Genomic DNA, 20,160 nt, shown 5'->3' on the forward strand with positions numbered 1-20,160 from the left:
TTTGGAGAATTTTGAAACCTTAGAGGGGGAATGTCGTTTTTCAAAACTTAATCCTAAGAGGAAATTGTTACTTTTCTAAACTAAAAAGAGAAAAATGATATAAAATTTTATTTTTTTAAATATTTCTATTAAATAATAATTTTGTTTTTAATCTTAACTGAAAATTTTAACAGAAATTGGTTGATAGGTGGACATTTGAATTTTTAAAATTTCATAGGTGAGAGTTTAAAATTACACTTTCTTTTGGCCTAGAAATAAATAGTTTGTAAGAGACGCTAGATATTTTCTAGATTTTTAAGTTTCAAAAGTATAAAATTCCACCAATTTGTCAAAATCAAATATTAGTTTTAATAGTTTATCACTTTATATATCATAAAATAGAGTTGATATCACTTACACTTTTGATAGTGTACAAAACAAATGACATTTTCATTCTAATTACTTTACATTTTTCTTTTTTTTTCCCTTCCCATATGTCCTTTTTTTTTTTTTTTTTCATTTGTTCACCTTTTTGATTTTTTAGTTGCTGAAAAACACATAAGGGGAGCCGATGGATCTAAAGCTCGAGATGTGAGTTGCAGGTTAGAGAGGAGGGGTGATATAGCAAACCCAACACCAATTGCAAAAAGTTTCACATTATAAAGATACTTTTCAACAACTCTCTTCATCCACTATAAATAAATTATCGATTCAATTCTAAAACTCCCACATAAGTGAGATGTATTCTAATAACTTATCTCAGTCATTATAAATAAGGCTTACTTTTTTTTTTATTCTCAATTTTTGATCTTGACTTCCATAGCTTGAGCTCGAGTTTAATAAAATCCTAAAATTATTGTTTGAGCTTAAGCTTGAGCTATAACTACTTATTTTTGGCTTGATTGAATTGAGCTAAAAATTAAGCTTGGAGCTAGCTTGGCCTTAGTTGCACATCATATGTTCATTCATAATTCCAACTTTATTTGCACAATAAAAATATTTCTATTTTATATATATATATATATATATAATATATATATATATATATATATATATATATATAACACAAATTAGAGAATTAATTAAATTTTCTGATATTAATGTTTGTTGTTGTTTTAACTCTTCCAATATACAATGTCCATAAATGTTAAAAAATTAAAATTTTATAGTTGTGAATAGAGGTGGTGGTGTATAGGGTTAGGTTGATCTTAGCATGATTCACCAAGTCCACATGTCGAGTTGTGCCAAGGCCTGCCACTTGGTGGGTTTTTTTGTGTTGGGCTGACCTAACAAAATCTCAAGGCCCGAAGCTTTAATGGATTGGTCCATGAAAAATAAATTTTTTATTTTTTAATTATATTAAAATAATTTGTTATTATTATTATTTTGACCATTATAATATTGGATGTGTTGACCCATCACACAAATTAATTAAAAAAATAGTCCAATAATACCAAATTGTGTCAGGTTAGCCCGCATGCCTTACCTCAAGGGTCGGGCCCATTTGATATCCTTAGTTGTGAATAAGAGAGTGTTTGATTATTTATTCATTTATTTAAGGGGTACTGATAAGCTGCATCATTTCTAATGAGATTAGAATTAAATAGTTTATAAGAGGCATAAAAGATAATATATATATATATAGAGGCTAAATAACTATTTCCCAACCAAACTCTAATAAAACAATGCTTTTCCATCTTATAAGTTTGAAAAGTTCATTTATTTATCCATATGTCAAAGTTAGATATTAATTTTAACAATAAAAAAGATTTTGTTATTTCATATAATATGTAATAAAATTAATATTACTTACACCCCTGATAGTACAAATGAATAATATTTTTATCATAATAACTTTATATTTTTCTTTTGATCAAAAGACTTATTCCCACCCAAGGTATAGTTAATTCTCAAACTCTCACTCATAAAGTTTCGAAAATCCAAAGACTCACTTATCAGTTGTTAAAGTTAACAAAATCTGTTAGTTTTATAGGTAAAATTGTTATTTAACTAATAATGTTAAAAAAATAAAATTTTATGTCTTTTTCTCCTGTAAACCCTAAAAACTAATAATTTTTACTTAGATCAAGTTTAGAAAAATAACATTTCCTCCCTAGGGTTTACATTTCATTCTTTGGTCACTCCTTGTAGTGACTTCTTAAATAATCTCTCCCTTCCAATGATTTCTCTCCCTTTGGTAGCCTCTCTCCTCTCTCTCCTTCTTGTGGTCCTTCCAAATGAAGAATAGATCGTCTTCATTTGGGATGATAATTGTCTTCCTAGATGAAGATGAGACAAAAACATTTTTCTATATCTTGTCTTGTCTTCATTTGGGAAGATGAATTGTCTTCACGAACAAAGAAGATCTGGTCTTCGTTTAGGAGGACTGTCGGAGGAAGAGAAAGGAGAGAGGTTGTCAAAAGGAGAGAAAATGTCAGGTTAGAGAGACCATTGGAGAAGGCATTAGAGAGAGTGATCGAAGAATGAAATATAAACCATAAAGGAGAAAATGTTATTTTTTAAAATTTAGCCTGGGGAAATAATTAGTTTTTATGTTTTAGAGGAGAAAAGGAAATAAAATTTTATTTTTTAATATTATTGGTTAAATTATGATTTTACTCTTAAAACTAACGATTTCTGTTAATTTTAATAATTGACGGGTAGATATTTAGGTTTTAGAAATTTTACGGGTAGAAGTTTGAGAATGGACTAAACCTTGGGTAGGAGTAAGTCTTTTTGGCTTTTTCTTTTTTTCTTCTCTATCTTCCTTTTTTGTTTTCTATGATTGAAATTCACTTAAGTAGAGGTGATGGATCTAGAAGCACAATATGTGAGATACAAGTTGGATGAGAGTTAGGGTGGTGTAGCAAACCTAACACCAAAATGACTTGTCGATGCATTAAACTAAAGTAATGGTCTGACATAAAGAACCATCATATGGGAAAAGAGGAACTATGTCGCTCCACATCATGGCTACTTGGTAGCCCTTAATGCCTTATCCCCACTAACTAAAAACATATCAAGGCCAAATTTCATCAAATCGATGGTAAAAAATGTTACCATAAAACATAATCAACAAAACACATTGATATATAAAGCAAAGTTAGCAGATACAATCCAATCATTCGTGATACAATTGAGCAATTTGGAATAATTAACCTAATCAGTGCACTCAGTAAAGTCAACGACATCAAACTCTTATGATCTTATAATGAGATGTGTTACGTTTGATGAGAGGGCATGAAGTTTTTAACAAAATAAACATAATTGTGTTGTTATAGCACAATTGGTAAGATTATTCTAGATTCTATTTTGAAATTCCATAAACTAATACAAAACTCAAAAGAATGATGAAAAAGGATAGGTAGGCTTAAAATCAAAATTAGGTGGATGAAATCTCTAATTTTGTATTTGTGTATACAAAACAGTACTAACACTGCCATTCACACTAATGTAAGTGACAAAATATTTAATTAATCTAATTAGCAATTTTCTCAAAAGTGAAATTTAAGGCTTAACCTTCAACCAACATCATGGTCTTGGTGCCCCAAAGGGGTAGCTTGAATGGCAAAAGTGAGGGCACCTAAGCAACAAAGAAAGCATGGGTTTAAAACTAGCTTTGTTGATGTCATATCAAAATTAAACTCTCGACTAATCTAGTGTGGTTGTAAGGCTGATCAATGGACTTGTGATTTTGTAACACCTTTCTCTAGGAGTATTACTTTTCAAAGAGAAGTGTTACTACTCTTGACTATATAAGCATGATAAGACTTAACTTAATTGGCATAAACAAGAATTTCTTCAAATAAAACTCAATAATGGAAATGCCAAAAGATATATATTAATAACCATCAAACGTAAGTGTAGTTATACAAATATAACATAAAATAATCTAATATACAATTCATCAAGAACATAAAATTGAATTGGCTTTAATGCTTTTCTGTTTGACCTTATGTTGACTCAATGCACTGTAGCTGTTATCACTACTTGTTTCTTGCAAAATAAAAAAGTAAAAGAATGAGTCAAAAGACACTTAGTAACCAAGATAACTTAGTGTTACAAAGCTATCTTTTATTCCTTTCCATACTCATAATTTATTTCACTTGAACTTGGTCATTTTGAGTACACCTTCAAACTTTGAACTTCATTGATGTTGAAATTTTGTCATCCATGAAACACCTTTGATCACAAAACTTTGATAATAGTAACTGATCATCTAGGATACACCTTTATATCCTAATATGCGACAACCCTTTATATATAATATATGTAATAACTAATGGTAAAAACATTTTTATTGAACAACATTTTTTGAAAATCTTTTTTCTTGTATTGATTGGTGTGAGTTGGGACCGAAATTTGACACCTTGACCACATGAGTTGCATAACTATGCACTCTCTTTCCTTACACAAATCTATTGTGTAGTAAGAATCTTAAAGGTGTCTTTTTATAACAACCGTCATGAAAACATATCAAGATATCATCATCATGAGGAAACATGTTTTTAGGGTGTAATAAAAATTAAAACTCTATAATATATATCACACATGTACTATAAGTACAATAGGTACACATGTCTATTACAAGATCGAGTTCTACATATGTACTATGGATCTCTAGTCTCATTGTGTACTATAGGATCGGTTCTAAAACATGACTCTATACCTTAAGTCTAGGAAATCATGTATGAAAACTAAATTGGTATATGCTTTCATGATATTTATATGCATGCATGCACTTGAGCCATATAGTCATTTAAGTTATGCTTGTATATCATTGTCACCTTTAACTCATGTCTTATTCATGCCCTAACTCATATTCATACTTGCATGATTCAATATTACTATGTACCCTACTTGTCCCTATGTACTAGCAAGACAACTTTATGAATTGATGATTATCTTTTATGAATGTCAATTCTTTAATACTTTGTTGCTTGATTCTGTACCTTGGTGAACAAACATGCATTTCCTCTAAACATGAACAACTTCTTACTTTGTTTATGTCTGTTTGTGTCTAAATCAATATGCACAACTATACGTGTCCTTGAATGGTCATTCATACTTACATCATGAATATCTGACAACCCTTAGCATTCATCGCGTCTAGTCCTATGTGTCACTAACAAATTGCACATGTCCTTTATATGACTATTCGACGTTCATCAATAGATTTGTCCTAATTGATGAATGATCGTTATCTATCCTAATTTTAGATTTGTTATCTATCCCTGGAATGATCATTTCTAAGCATCTGGAATGGAAATTTTGATTGTCATTGTCAGATTTTTCATATCAAAATAATACCACAAAACGTTTGATGGTCTCTAAGCCGTTTATAACACTAAACCTATCTCAAATAACACATATGTCAACAAATCCTATAGTATATAAAATTTGTATTACTAATTCTAATCTCTAGCATTCAATCAATATGTTAATTACAAACTTATAGGTTTCGTTTCAGTCAGAATTCATGAATTAGTTTGCTAATATCACAACCTGACTTAGATACTGGTTTCATTAAATTAAGGAACACAAAAAGCACTATATCTCCTAATTTCTTTCATGTTCATATGTATATTAGATTTTAATCATTCTTTCTACTTTATCTTAATAATATTAGCTTATATAGACAATCAAAATTGCATGAAATCTTCTTAGATCAATGTGCCCAATATCATAACATCAACCACATACAATAATTAAATCAAAATTAAATAGAAATAGTTCTTTTATTGACTTGATCTCTACTCGATGAATTCTATGCCATAATTTGCCTTTTGTCTATTGAAAATCACCTTTACTGACTAGAAGAACATAATATCAAACTTTGGGTGAAAGACATGTATAAAGGAAGTGACTAAATCATGCTTAATGTTTACTTTATAATTTTTCAAATTGTAACCACTACAATGGGCTTTCATTTGTGTGAATGGTTGGTCACTTATTTAAAATGATCCTACATGACACATTATCTGTTTTATCTACCTTGCACAACATGAACAACTAGGCACCCTTCATGCGCAACTATTTGATAGATTAAAATTCCATATTTAAATAAAACCATTTTCTAACTTATATAAAAATCAACGATAAACAAAAAATTGTAACACCCACAGATAAACCCAATGACATTTCAATCTTTTTCTTTAGTTTTAAATTCAATGATTAATGATTTTTAGAGGTACATGACTGTGTATAGAGGCATGCATGATCATGTATTGTTGACAGGAAGTCAAATTAGAGGATTAGATTATGATCATGACGAAATAGGAAGTTGCCTTAGTTATGCAACTTGATACATGATCGTGTATGACCTATACATGCCTGTGCGTTACGTCTTGGAATTAAAATAAAAATATGACCAACCTTAATTCTCTCACATTATCATTCACAGTTGCATACTATTGAGAGAGGGCTATGAGAGGAGATTGCTTAAGCACCGTCAGTTTCCAAAAGTCACCAATTTCAAGAAGAGTGCATCGACAAACATATAAAATCAAGTAAATGGTGCTTCGACTTGACTTCAGTTTATTAAGCATGATTAATTGCTGTAGGAATGTTTAGAGAGATTTCTTGTATGGTTTATGACCTAAATCTGTTGTTTTATGATCTGGGTGGTCGGAATATGTGATGTTTAGATAAGAACATGAGATTCTTTCATGACAGAATTTTATCTAGGGTTGTATGGGTTTGAATGACCACTGCCCTTGCATTTTGAATATAGTATGAATATCATATATGATTATTTAAGATGGTTATTGGCTATAAAACACTATAGATATGTATGTGAAATTTCTATGGTAATGTATGACACGATTAATGTGCTATTTTGGATAAAGGCATGCTTGAATGTTTAATGTTCTTAGATTCAATATAATGAGACTATTTATGCATTATTGTCAAAAGAATAATGGAAACAGTATGTTTATGATGCTTAGAAACTACTATTTATACCTTGGTTGTGTGAGTATTGCCTTGTGATTAGAGAGGCATAAAAAACCCAAGACGTGTCGTTTTAGAAATTTTAAAGGTTTGAGATTCGTGCACTTGTTTTGAGGGAAGACATGCAAGATTGTGTGGTATGAGACACATGCTTATGTATAACTTTCCAAAAGTGGATGATGTGTAATAGAAGACACGTGGCATATCCACATGAAGTAAAGTGCATGTGAGTGTGTCCAAGTCATCTTCTCGTGTGTGCACTTGCTCTATACATGATTATATGTTTAGTGCCATATGCCTATGTATATAGGTTAGAGGCATGTAGGCGTGGGTAGAGAAACACACAACTTTGTACCCCTAGACAAAGACAAAAAATGATTACACCCCTAGGATATGTGCATAAAATGAGAGAGTTATGTAATAAGAATAATGAGATATTAAAGGATAAAGAATTCAAAAAAGACATAGATGAGATGCTCGACTATATAAATGACAACACAAGTTCAGACTGAGTCAAAAGTCAACAACCTTAAGGCTAGTATCACACAACTAGATAATTACTAACTATGTGCGTAAGTGACAATATTTGTGAAAGCAATAAGGCTGAATACCCATGAAATGCTTCATACACTTAGCGCCAAAGTGCATAGCTCTCTAGTTCAGTTCAGGTGTTCATGGTCAAGACGTGGCTTTTAGATATTTCTCACGTGATCAGCGAGATCCACCATATATGTACCTAGGTAAGGGTCATCTTGGATGGTTAGTCAGTAGTTTTGATCAACTTATATGATAGAAGAATGAGCTGTTATCAGAGATTTTCTTGTGTGATCAAGGTGTCTCAGTTAGTTAGCCTAATAGACCGTTTGACATATGTGTAAGACACCATAATAACTTTCACTAAGACATTAGATATGTCAATTATAGCTTGGGTTTCCTCAATTTTGTGGATGATCTATGTCAAGGCACCAAGGTGCCATAATGTGACCACATTTAACTTATGAATGGAACACAAGTTTCTTTTATCACTAGTTATTTATAATAGTATGGATGTCAAAAGGTCACCACTTACTAAGTTGTACTCATGCATTCCTTTTGTATGTTTTGCAGGTAAAGGTGAGTAGTAGGGCAGACGAGGGATTCAGTGGTCTAGTGAGCAGTTGTGCGAGGCTAAGGGGCTATTATGTTATTTTAATTTATTTTCAGATGATCAGTTTACTTTCTTGACATTTCAGACACAACTGTTGTTTATATTTTATACATTTATATTGTATAAAGATTTTCTAGATATTGGTTATAATTTTATGAAGTATTTATTTGCATTTTTCACCTCTTCGCACGCTTTATAATTATGATCATGTATCAAAGTTTTCAAATAATCCAGTTGTGTACGTCTTTTTTGGTATATTTCTATCAGAGGTATGTATTTGGACAGAGATGTTACAAAAATACACATAAGTGGACAAGATTACCCTTGCTACACACCCATCGGTGTTATAGGTTTCACATGTTTGATGTGGTTAGTCAACATTGAATGAACGATCTGACTTAAGTAAAAGTTCCTCATTAACTAAAAATATCATAGTCTTGATAGTTTTAAGAAATAAAAACTTGAACAACTTAATAGGATGTGATTGAATTATAATGTCATTGACAAAAGCATGGAAATGAGAAAAAGATAGGCTAAGGTTATCTGAGGGTTTTGATTCGATATATACGAGAATTAGATGATAGAAGACTAAGGGTGCAATAGAGGAATTAGAGCTCATAGTAACGAAAGAATTCTAATTCTTTGCCATGAAGATACTTGAACCATTGTCTTAATAATTGCCAAAACATAACAAAATTGTGAAATGGGAAGAAAATGACAAACTAATTTATAGTAAAAACAAACTTAAAGGATAACGGATGGGTTAATGGACTTTTCAAACGTAATGCACATATCTATATATATATATATATATATATGTATGTATGTATGTGTGTGTGTATATGTATGTATGTGTGTACCCACATGATAATTTTGAGTGTGGACATTTTTTAAGTCTTCGACATAAGATGTTCTATTTAATGACCAATGTCTGGTTTTTAATCCATAGTTAAAAACTTTGTAATCTCCGCTTTTAAAGAGTTTATATGAAATTGTTTACAAAATGTTTATCCATAACAATAAGAGAAAAAAATAGAAAATTATAATGAAATTTATTACAAATAGCAAAAAAAGTTAAGTGTCAGTAACAAAAGTAGACAAAAATTAAATGGACTTTAAAAAGTTTTGCAGGGGTAGTTACAAAACCATTACAAATAGAGAGTATGAGAAGAGTTGAAATTGGGTTTTGAGACGTTTTCTTTTTCATTTTCACTTACAAAAATGAGAAATGAAAAACCTTGAAATCCCCACTTGAAGGAGCTCCCTATCACAATCCAAGGACTTGTTGCGATCCTCTAGAATATCCTCTTCAATCATTTATCACTCTATTTCTTATCATTTAATTAAAAAGTTAGACTCAGTTACTGAAGAAAGCAATGGAGTTCGCTAGTGATAAAAGTGAGTATAATGTTTCATGGCTAAATATCAAAGTTTCATTAATTAAAATTTCTTTTTAATCTTTATAAACTTCATGTTTCCTTTCATTCTTTTGTTTTGCTTTTTTCAAGGTTTGTTGATGTTTGGCAACAAGGTTACAGTTTCGAACTCATTTACAAAGTTGGTGTTAGGTCAAAGAAAAGGTTGCGTATCAAACTCAGATTACAAAGTTGAAATATGGTCAAAGATGAGGTTGCAATTTGGAGCCCAAATTACAAAATTGAAATTAGGTCAAAGATTTATGGATTATAAAAAAAAAAAAATTGATATACAATGGATGTAATCACAATTGGCCCTAGATTTAAGAATTGCTTTTATGTATTCGGGGAAGGCCATTGACATTATTTCAATTTCAAATGATCAACCATTTGTTACTTGAGAAGCATGAAATCAAAGCGCAAGTTCAAATATTGAATTTCTTGATACATAATTACTGAAATTTTAAATGTGAAAAACATTAGTCATAAATGTGAAAAAAATGTGAAGCAATTGTAGATAGGAGGGTAATTAATTATTACATATGTTTTTTACTAACTGATATATAAAAATTAATATGTTTTAATATAATTGAGTGGTTTTAAATTATATATAAAATAAACAATTATATTAAAATACATTAATTTATATAAATAAATTAATAATATTAATTTTCATCCAATTATGATGCGTTCTTCTTTAATAATTTATTAATTTCCCACATATAAAGACTTGCTATGCACCATTCATCCCATCTTTTTTTTTTTTTTTTGACATAATTCATTGATTAACATCCTATACATAACACATACTGAATGAACACAAATGTATTAATCTAAAAACAAAAAAATTGTTTTGAGTATTTTTAAGAGACAAGTACAACTTAAAATTGATTTAAATTTCCTTGTCTATAATAACATGAAACATAAGAAGAGAATTTGTGTATGTAAATGTATCAAGACTATTGTATTTAAATTATAAAATATCATTTTTAGTCTAATGTAGTTAATGCGACGATGAATGTATATTGTCTTGACCAAATTTATATCAAGACATTTTAACTAGAAAATGATTTTATATATATATATATATATATATATTAATCCTCTTTATTGTTTATTATATTGTTAAACATAGCCCTTAGATAAATATACTTTATAAGAGTGTAGATAAATTTATTTATATTAATAATTCATAAAATCATGTTTATTGTTCCTTACCAAGTAAAAATGGAAAAATATCTTATTTGACTTCTTATATATTAAGAAATTTGGTAGAATAAACTAATTGCATGTTTTTCGATGACGACAAAGATCATTAAGAACATTTATTTATTTTTTATTTTGTTTTCCCTTTTAAGTTTAAAAAAATTAAGATCTTCCATTTACTAACTCATATTACATAATGTAGTAATTAAAAGGGGGATGTTAATTTTGTTTAATTATAAGAGGGTTTTAAAATTATAGGTATTTAATTAAATTCCTTCATAAAAGTTGGTTGAAATAGTTATTGTTTAAAATTGGCTTCTTTTTCAAGCTTAATTTTGTGGATTTGATGGAACCATGAGAGAAAGCATGCTTGATGAAAATAAATATCCTTGTTTTTTTTTTTAATTTTGTTTTTTTTTTTGTTCTTGAATAATATTGGATGTTGAACAGTTGTTTCTTAAACAACTTTTCATTTTCATGTTAAATAATAGTAAAGGATATTAATTTAAGAAAAGACAAGAATTGATTTATGGAGACAACTGTATTTGAAGATGAGACTACTGATTTTATTGAAGAAAGAATAAAAATACATTATTTGTTTTTAATTTATAGACTCTACATTAACAGACTTTCCTAAATAAACTCTTACTACTGTATAAAAGACTCTCACTACTGTATAAACATATTCCCAATTCTGCATTAAAAAACTCCCACTATTGTATAAAATCATCCCTAAATAGACTCTCACTACTTGCATAAAATTCTATCAGAACAAACAATCACTATTTCCACCATAAAGTAAAATATTTTTTTATTTACACCTCACTTTTGACTTGGTCATGACCCAAAATAATAGAAACATAAAACTGACTTATTAATAGAAAATAATAGCAACACATAAGTTGCACTAATTTATAATACTCCCCTTTAGTGCAAACTTACGATCAACAACTCAAAGACTGGCTTAAATTTTTCAAATTTAGCCTTTGCTAAAGTTTTTGTAAATATATTTTCCACTTGATCACTAAATCACTTTCAACTCAATTTATTGGTTCAACACTTTTTCTTGAACAAAGTGGTGATGAACTTCAATATGTTTTGTTGGTCCATGAAAGATTGGATTTGAAGCAAATCTGATTGTACTCTTATTGTCACAACAAATTTGCACCACATAATCAACTTTACAAAAAAATATCATTCATCAAACACTTTAACCAAATGCATTCTTGGGTAGCTATTGTGGCTCCCATGTATTCAACTTCAGTGTTAGACAAAGCAACAGTTTCTTGTTGCACACCATGAAACAATGGCTGAAGTAGTATTGAAACAATACTCTGAAGTTGAATGACAATCAATTACATCATCTATCCAATCTACATTAGCAAATCCTCTCAACAAGAAATTATTACCTTTCTTCTACATAAGACCATATGTAAGAAAACCTTTTACATAACATAAGATTCTTTTTGCAACATTTGAATGAGGAGTTCTTGGGCTTTTCGTGAATTGAAAGATAGCACCAACTGAATATGGAAAATCTGGTTTTTGTGATAGTTAAGTAAATTAAACTACCAACAAGTTATCAAAACCTATTTACATCCTTTAAGGCCATATGAAGGAAAATCTTTTACATAACGTAAGATTCTCTTTGCAACATCTAAATGAGGAGTTCTTGGACTTTGCGTAAATTGAGAGATAACACCAACTAAGTATGCAATATCTGGTCTTGTGATAGTTAAGTAAATCAAACAACCAACAAGTTATTGAAACCTGCTTGCATCCTTTAAAAAATTACCTTCTGTTTTCTTTAACTTGAGATCAGACTCCATAGAAGTACTCATTTCTTTTGACTCTCCCATGCCAAAACGCTCCAAAAGGTTTTGAGCATATCTTCTTTGAGATATAAAATATCTCTAATCTAATTTCTTTACTTCCAGGTTAAGAAAACATCCAATCTCACCCAAAATTTTCATCTCAAACCGAATGGACAAATTAGACCACAACTAAGAAATTTCAACTTCATTATCTCCCATAGTTATCATGTCATCCATATACAGTAAAATCGGTAAATGCATCTTTGATTCTAATTTTACAGATAAACTAGAATCTAAATTAGAAATCTTAAATCCACAAAAGATGAAATATTGAGCAACTTTACCATACCAGACATGTGGTATTTGTTTGAGACCATACAACACCTTCTTTAATTGAAACACATGGTAGGGAAATTGCTCAAAGATATATCCTTGGGCTTGTTCCATCAATACTTCATGATCTTGCTCACTGTAAAGAAATGTGTTCTTCATATCAAGTTGCCATAACTTCAAACCTTTAAAGGCAATAAGTGAAAAAATTACTTTCATGGTTACCGATTTCACAACCAGACTGAAGGTCTCCTCATAATCTAATCCATAGCATTGAGAGAAACCATATGCAACTAGACGAGCTTTATGTCTATCAATTTTCCTATCTATTTTTTTTCTTCAGCCAATGGATCCATTTGCAGGTGACTAACTTGCAATTTTCTGGTTTTGGCATAAGCTCCCAAGTCTTATTTTCCTTTAAAGCTTCAATTTCTTCTTGCATTGATGTTTCCCATTCTCGATAACATTTAGCTTCGTCATAACATTTGGTTATCCTTCATTAAAAGTTCTAGTAAAAAAGCATGAAGTCACAATGCAATTATTGAGTTGTAATTCATAATCTTTAAGGTAATTTGGTTGTCTTTTCTCCCTTGTTGATTTTCTAATTGTCTATCCACTATCTTCTGAACTTGAAACACTCAATCTTGGGAGTTGAAGATTCATCAATTCTTGTAGTATTATTATTACAAGATGCTTGTGAATTAGTTTGAGGGAATAGCTCCAAATTGCATTGATCATCATAATAAACTGCATTTTCAACAATCAAATTTTGGCAAAAAACCAAAATGACAACTCATCAAATACAACATCTCTAGATGTGATGAATTTATGTCTTTGGAACCATGCATTTTCATCCTTTCCTATATGAGTCATAACCAACAAAAACACACTTCTTTGCTTTTAGATCAAGTTTGGTTTAATTAGTTTTAGATATATGAACATCACAAATAGAACCAAACACCTGCAAATAATTCACATTTGGTTTTACATTGTACACAATCTCAAATGGAACATTTTCTTTACTTGGCCAAAGAGGCAGCCTATTTATCACAAAATATGCACATTAAACTATTTCTACCCAAAGTTCTCAAGGAAGGTTCTTCTCATGAAGCCATGAAATACATTTTGATGTGAGATGTGCCAATTTCCTTTTGGCAACCCTATTTTGATAAGGGGTGTTAGGAAATGTCATTTGTTGTTAAATACCATTGCTATCACAATACTGAAAGAAATTGTTTGACATGAATTCATTGTCACTGTCACTCTTTAAGCATTTAATTTTTTTTCCAAACTCCATCTTTATAGTATTTTTAAATTCAATAAACTTGGATAGTGCTTCACTTTCTCTTTAAGAAGTAAACCCAAGTGTACTTGGAATGGTCATCCACCACTACCATAAATATATAAAATTCTTTTTATTGTTTATTATATTGTCAAACATAACCCTTAGATAAATTTATTTATATTAATAATTCATAAAATCATGTTTATTGTTCTTTACCATGTAGAAATGGATATTTGACTTCTTTTATATTAAGAAATTTGGTAGAATAAACTAATTGCATGTTTTCAAACGATGACAATGATCACTAAGAACATTTACTTATTTTTGTATTTGGTTTCCCTTTTTAGTTTAAAAAAATTAAGATCTTCCATTACTAACTCATATTACATAATGTAGTAATTAAAAGGAGGATGCTAATTTTATTTAATTATTAGAGGGTTTTAAAATTATAGGTAATTAATTAAATCCCTTGATAGAAATTGGTTGACATAGTCTATTGTTTGCCATTTTTTATCTCAAAACGTATTAATATGAAATTCTGAGGCTAATATGTGTGTGGTTGCTAGTAATTAATTTGAACATCCTGTCATTAACAAATAAAATAAATTAAATTTAGAATAGTACTAAACAAACTTACGTAAAAAGTGGTGCTATAATTAAGCTCTCTTCACTTCAACTAATATTCATATCTTGAACTTTGATCAACTGGTTTCTTCTTCAAGTTTAATTTTGTGGACTTGATGGAACCATGAAAGAAAGCATGCTTGATGAAAATAAGTATCCTTGCTATTTTTATTTTGTTTATTTTTTATTCTTGAATAATAATAGACGCTAAAGAGTTGTTTCTTAAACAATTTTTCATGTTCATGTTATGTAATAGTAAAGGATATTAATTGATTGTCCTGTTTTACACTTATTCTTTTATTTTATTTATTTATTTGTTTCGATGTAGAGTAAGACTTATATAAGGTGGTTTTCAATCAAGTTTGAGTAGCTACATTTATTTCATTCCTATACATGGGGATTTTTCTGAACTTTTATCATGAAGTTCTTGTGTGGGAATATGACTTGTTGGTAAAGGGATTTTTAGTGACAATTTATTTAACGTGAAGAAGACACTTTAATGATTCAAAAATGGAGAACAATTGTTTTCCAGCCATACTTTGACATAATAACATGTTTTCAAACTTTGTACTTTAAAAACAACATTGTTATACAATCAAAAAGTTCTCCTCGGAGTCACTCTCAAGTATCATCATATATGATTGCTAGAGTTGGTGTTCTAAAGCCAACCATTTTGGCTAATGTATTTGTACAATATGCATTATTTTATCATGTGTCATGTTTATAATCAATAAAATGGCAAATCTTCATCATAGCATTACATGTTTTGGATAAATGTTCTTAGAATGGTGAAGCTTGATGAAGGGATTAATATGTATCTTAATCATAATAACCCTATGTGCACATATGATGACTATTCTAAAATATTTGTAGCCTCAATATCATTCTGACCTAGTTCACAAATAAGAAGGTAAGACTATCATCACATCGAATGATCAAATCAAAAGGTAGTGATAGATCTCATGTGTCAACATTGTTTGATGACAATATGATATAACACATAGGTGCATGTTGTATGTATGCTCACTAGGCTAATTTGTCGAAGGATTTTATTTAGATGGTAACTCTTTTGTCTATGGAATATATCTTGTAACAAATGGTGGTATATGTGATTCTTTAAATTAAGATCACTGAATCATTTGTATATCAATTAGCATAGTTTGACATTAGCCAAATGTAGTCATTAAGTTAAGATTATCAAAGTAGGATTGATTAGTTGCATTGAGACTTGTATGTAGGCTACAACGAATCAATAAAGGATTTATCTCTCTTGTGTAGGAAAAAAGATATCTCAAGCTCATCTTATGGATAAGAGCAACCACTCAAATTTGTGGCCATAACTAGATTGAGTAGTCACTTTATCCAGTTGTGTTTGATTATTGCTACATAAATCAAATAATGTAAATTAAGGGTTATTTTGAGGTAGTCATTACTTTTGTTCCTTAACCTTGATGAGATATTGGTTGATGGAGTGATTTGATTACATGATAACTATAATGTTGGCAAGTTCTTATATTTCATTGACTCTTTATTATTTGGATGGTTATGATGTCTTGTAGATGCCAATCTTGCTCTATGATGTAGGTTTTTCATGCATAAGAATCATATCAAAGCAGCGAAAAACATAAAAATTATGCAAGAAAAATGTTTTCCCTAGGATCAAGGGCATATTATACATTAGTACAAAAAAAAAACTGGTATTAGCAAGAGAAAAAATCAAGCTGATAAATATCTGATCGATATAAGAATTATTTTCATGGTTTTTAACAACCAATTATTTATACTTTTTTTTTAAAATAAATAAATTTATAACTTTAACAAGGGAAAAATGATTATTAAAAATCTATTTTATATCGTTAAAAAGTTTTAATGATATGAAAAATTCTGTCGTTGTCTATTGTTATAGCTTCTTTTTCTAAAAAGTACTTTCGTTGTTAATATTTTTAATAAGGGAAATTATAATGAGAAGTGAAGACGAAATTTTTTCTATCATTAAAAGTTTTTAATCATGAGAAATAAACTTTTTAACAACCATTTTTCCATTGTAAGAGAATTTTTTTTTTAATTTTTAATAAGAGCAAAATAATTGGTCACTAAAACAATGAAAATATCTCTTATAATGACCAGATATTTATTAACTCAATGGTATGATTATTATGTATTTGAATCATTTCATCAAACAATCTCTTATCAATGATGAGGCGTAGAAGTAGTTTCTACTTCTGATTACCTTTGATGTAAATGTTTGGTTAGTCCAATATGATCAAGTTAACATTCGAACAAACACCGCCCATTCCTATTATAGCCATAGATTTTAAGTACATTGCGATAATTAAAGTGGTGAAATATTTGCTCTTGTACTTGAGAGTGATGATACCTTTGTTAACTCATTATAGCCTCACTATACTTCTCAACATAACTAACTACTATTGTATTAAATGCCTCCAAAATGGATATGTTAGACTAAGATCAACCAAGGTCGATTAGTACACGAAATGTTCTAATGATCTCAAGTATAATGATAATATACACCATCATCTATCAAAGGATCTATTCCATAGATATTAGGGTTGCCATCTAAGTGAAATCTTTTTTGTGGTTTTGTTTAGTGGACATGTAGTCAACATACACCCATGTATTGCACCAAGTTTACACCAATAACCATAACACCATAAATCAATTGCTATCTTTCGGTAGGTTGTTCAACACTATGATAGCTTTATCATATTATTTGTGCTTTTAGTTAAAATGATATTGAAGATACAAATGTTTTTAGATTAGCCACCAGAAGTGGTCATAGGGTTCTCACAATCAAGTTACATTACATGTTGATTCCCTCGTCATGATTTTACTAACCTAAAGATGTTTATCCATGCATACGTGTAAACATATGCATTTATTAAATAAATAAATGCCACTCAAATGTTCAAATACAACTTAATATCGTTGAGAAGATTGGCTCTAAAGCACCAACTCCAGCATTCACCCACTTGCACTATAGCCATCATTGATGCAAACAACATAGAATGAATCCATGTTCCTACCATGCTTCTTACATTTACAAAACATTAATACATTTTGCATAAATTGAATAAAATAAATCAATCCTAAATCCATAGAATCTATATATAAGCTGTAAAATACTAAATTTAACTTTAGGGTTTTAGGAATACCTAGATCACTATACAAACTAAATTCATAAAATTGTTGAAATTGCCTACTGAGATCACCTTTCAATGTGACCTGGTCTTTTACTCCAGAAACCTCCTTGAATGACAACTTTGAATGGATAAACTACATGATGAACATACTACATTAGGCTTTAGACTAGAGATTTAGCCAATATATAGTAGGTTAATTGACCTCTTATCAGGTTCAATAAACCTCAAGACCTACACTTATGTTGTCCACTCAGATCATAATTTTTAAGTGTATTAGACTTATCCTTATTGATTACTTAAACCCATTTGTAAAACTTGACATTAGACTAATCAATTATCCTGATTTTATTAAACCAAAATTATAATTAATGTAGTCCACATTGGAAAATTTCTAACAAACAAACCTTTCTATTGATCAATCACTTTGATCAAATGGGCCTAAGTATGCAATTAGATCTCACGGTGAGACCATGACTCCATGACTAAAGTTATGATTTAGTACTTCATGTTTTTTAAATGCCTCATACTCGATTTCCATAGTAGAATTTTTTTGGGTTGGATTGACTTATATGACTTGATTATTATTGATACTTAATTTTAAATCTTTGAAAGATCTTTTGGATCATCGTAATAATGGATGCTAATAAACTCAAATAATCTTGTCTCTCACTTCTTGCGTCTCACAACATAGTCTCCAAGATTGACATGACCATGTGGAGTTTTTCAACATCGTGTCCATATATACACTATGATTGAAATTCAATAATTTATACGATTTATGCAATAGATCATATCGGAGGATAAAAACTACCTCTTTTAAGTCCTTTATGAAGAATCAATTGGATACCCAAACCTTATACTATCTATAAGTATGATATTTTATTTTGATAGACATTGTATTTTAGATACATAACATCATTGCGCTCCTACTCAAAATGCATCATGGTAGTAGAATTGTGTAACAAAATGCTAGTATTTTTGTATCATGTATCGAGTATCATATAATATATTATAATACAATTTTTAAATATAAAATTACAAAAAATTTGAATTGACATGTCATTATTTTGAAAAACATTACAAACATCTTTGAAAATTTAAACTTCTCATATACACCCTATTATATTATCATTTTTTCTAAAAAAGTGTATCGATCTGTATCAATAATATGTATCATATCATAATGATACTTCATTGTATTAATTTGTATATCCCATTATACATATTATTTTTCATCTGTATCGTATTATATCATATAATATGTATCATGTATGGTAGGATCCAAGTACACATGATTCTTATTTGTTTTTTTATAAAAACTAAAAGGTTTTAAGTCTAAACAAACATTTTATTCCTAACGTTTGTTTTGAGTCCACAAACAGAACTCGTCAACTTACATACTTGAGCAACTTGTTTTTCAAGTATAAAACCATTAGTTGTGATGTGATCACATCCCTACAAGGTTTTAGACTATAAGAGTGGTTCTTGACAATTACATATCAAACTTTGAATCGGCAACATGTGTAAATAACAAATGCAAGGTTTTAAGATCTTAAACATATGTTGATCCATCCAAGTGGCTGGTCAAACCAGTGATGTCAACATTATATAGCAAAATTTTGAAATTCTAATAAATTCAAAAATAATTTTGACTATTTGAGCATATTGACCCAACGGTAGAATTATAGTTTGACACTGTTTATGTTGCTCAATTTTGAATCAATTTGATCCAACTGGCTAAAATGAATTTTAGCCATTCAATAAACTGATTTGAGATCAATTTTGGTGATAAATATTTCGCTCTTGGTAACACTTAGTCGATTGTCAAATATATAACTCTCAGATTTAGTGAAAGTCAACAAACCTACAGATTTTAGAAGATGACACTTGCACACTTATATCATATTTATCAATGTCTGGGAAAACGAACCGTTTAAAAGATAAAAATGGACTATTCAAAGTGCAATCAAGCTATGAAAAATTGATATAGGTTAGATTCAGATTTGCTTAATATATCTGGATTTTAGCTGAATTAATTAAGAATGATTATTTTAATTAACATTTGTTTTATTATTATATGATTCAATGTTTAAGTTGTATTAAGATTAATTTAGTATAAAAAAGCTTCTATATACATACTGTACATGAATTACTATTGGCTTATTAATAAAATTAACAAATTGGTCTTTGTAGAGTTAATTTTGTCATGGATTCAAGCCATAACGCTGCAGTAGATCTACTGCCCGTC

The 20,160-nt window shown here is 29.4% G+C and overlaps 1 long non-coding RNA gene across 1 annotated transcript; it reads left to right on the plus strand.

Annotated features, from left to right (window-relative positions):
* The first annotated feature begins 9,273 nt into the window (after positions 1-9,273).
* On the plus strand, positions 9,274-9,924 carry LOC123193904. Its single transcript, XR_006497170.1, has 2 exons — positions 9,274-9,475; positions 9,586-9,924. It is a non-coding gene; the product is annotated as an uncharacterized LOC123193904 (long non-coding RNA).
* Positions 9,925-20,160: the final 10,236 nt, after the last annotated feature.

This window comes from Mangifera indica, chromosome 13, assembly GCF_011075055.1.
Source record: "Mangifera indica cultivar Alphonso chromosome 13, CATAS_Mindica_2.1, whole genome shotgun sequence".
NCBI classification, from domain to species: domain Eukaryota; kingdom Viridiplantae; phylum Streptophyta; class Magnoliopsida; order Sapindales; family Anacardiaceae; genus Mangifera; species Mangifera indica.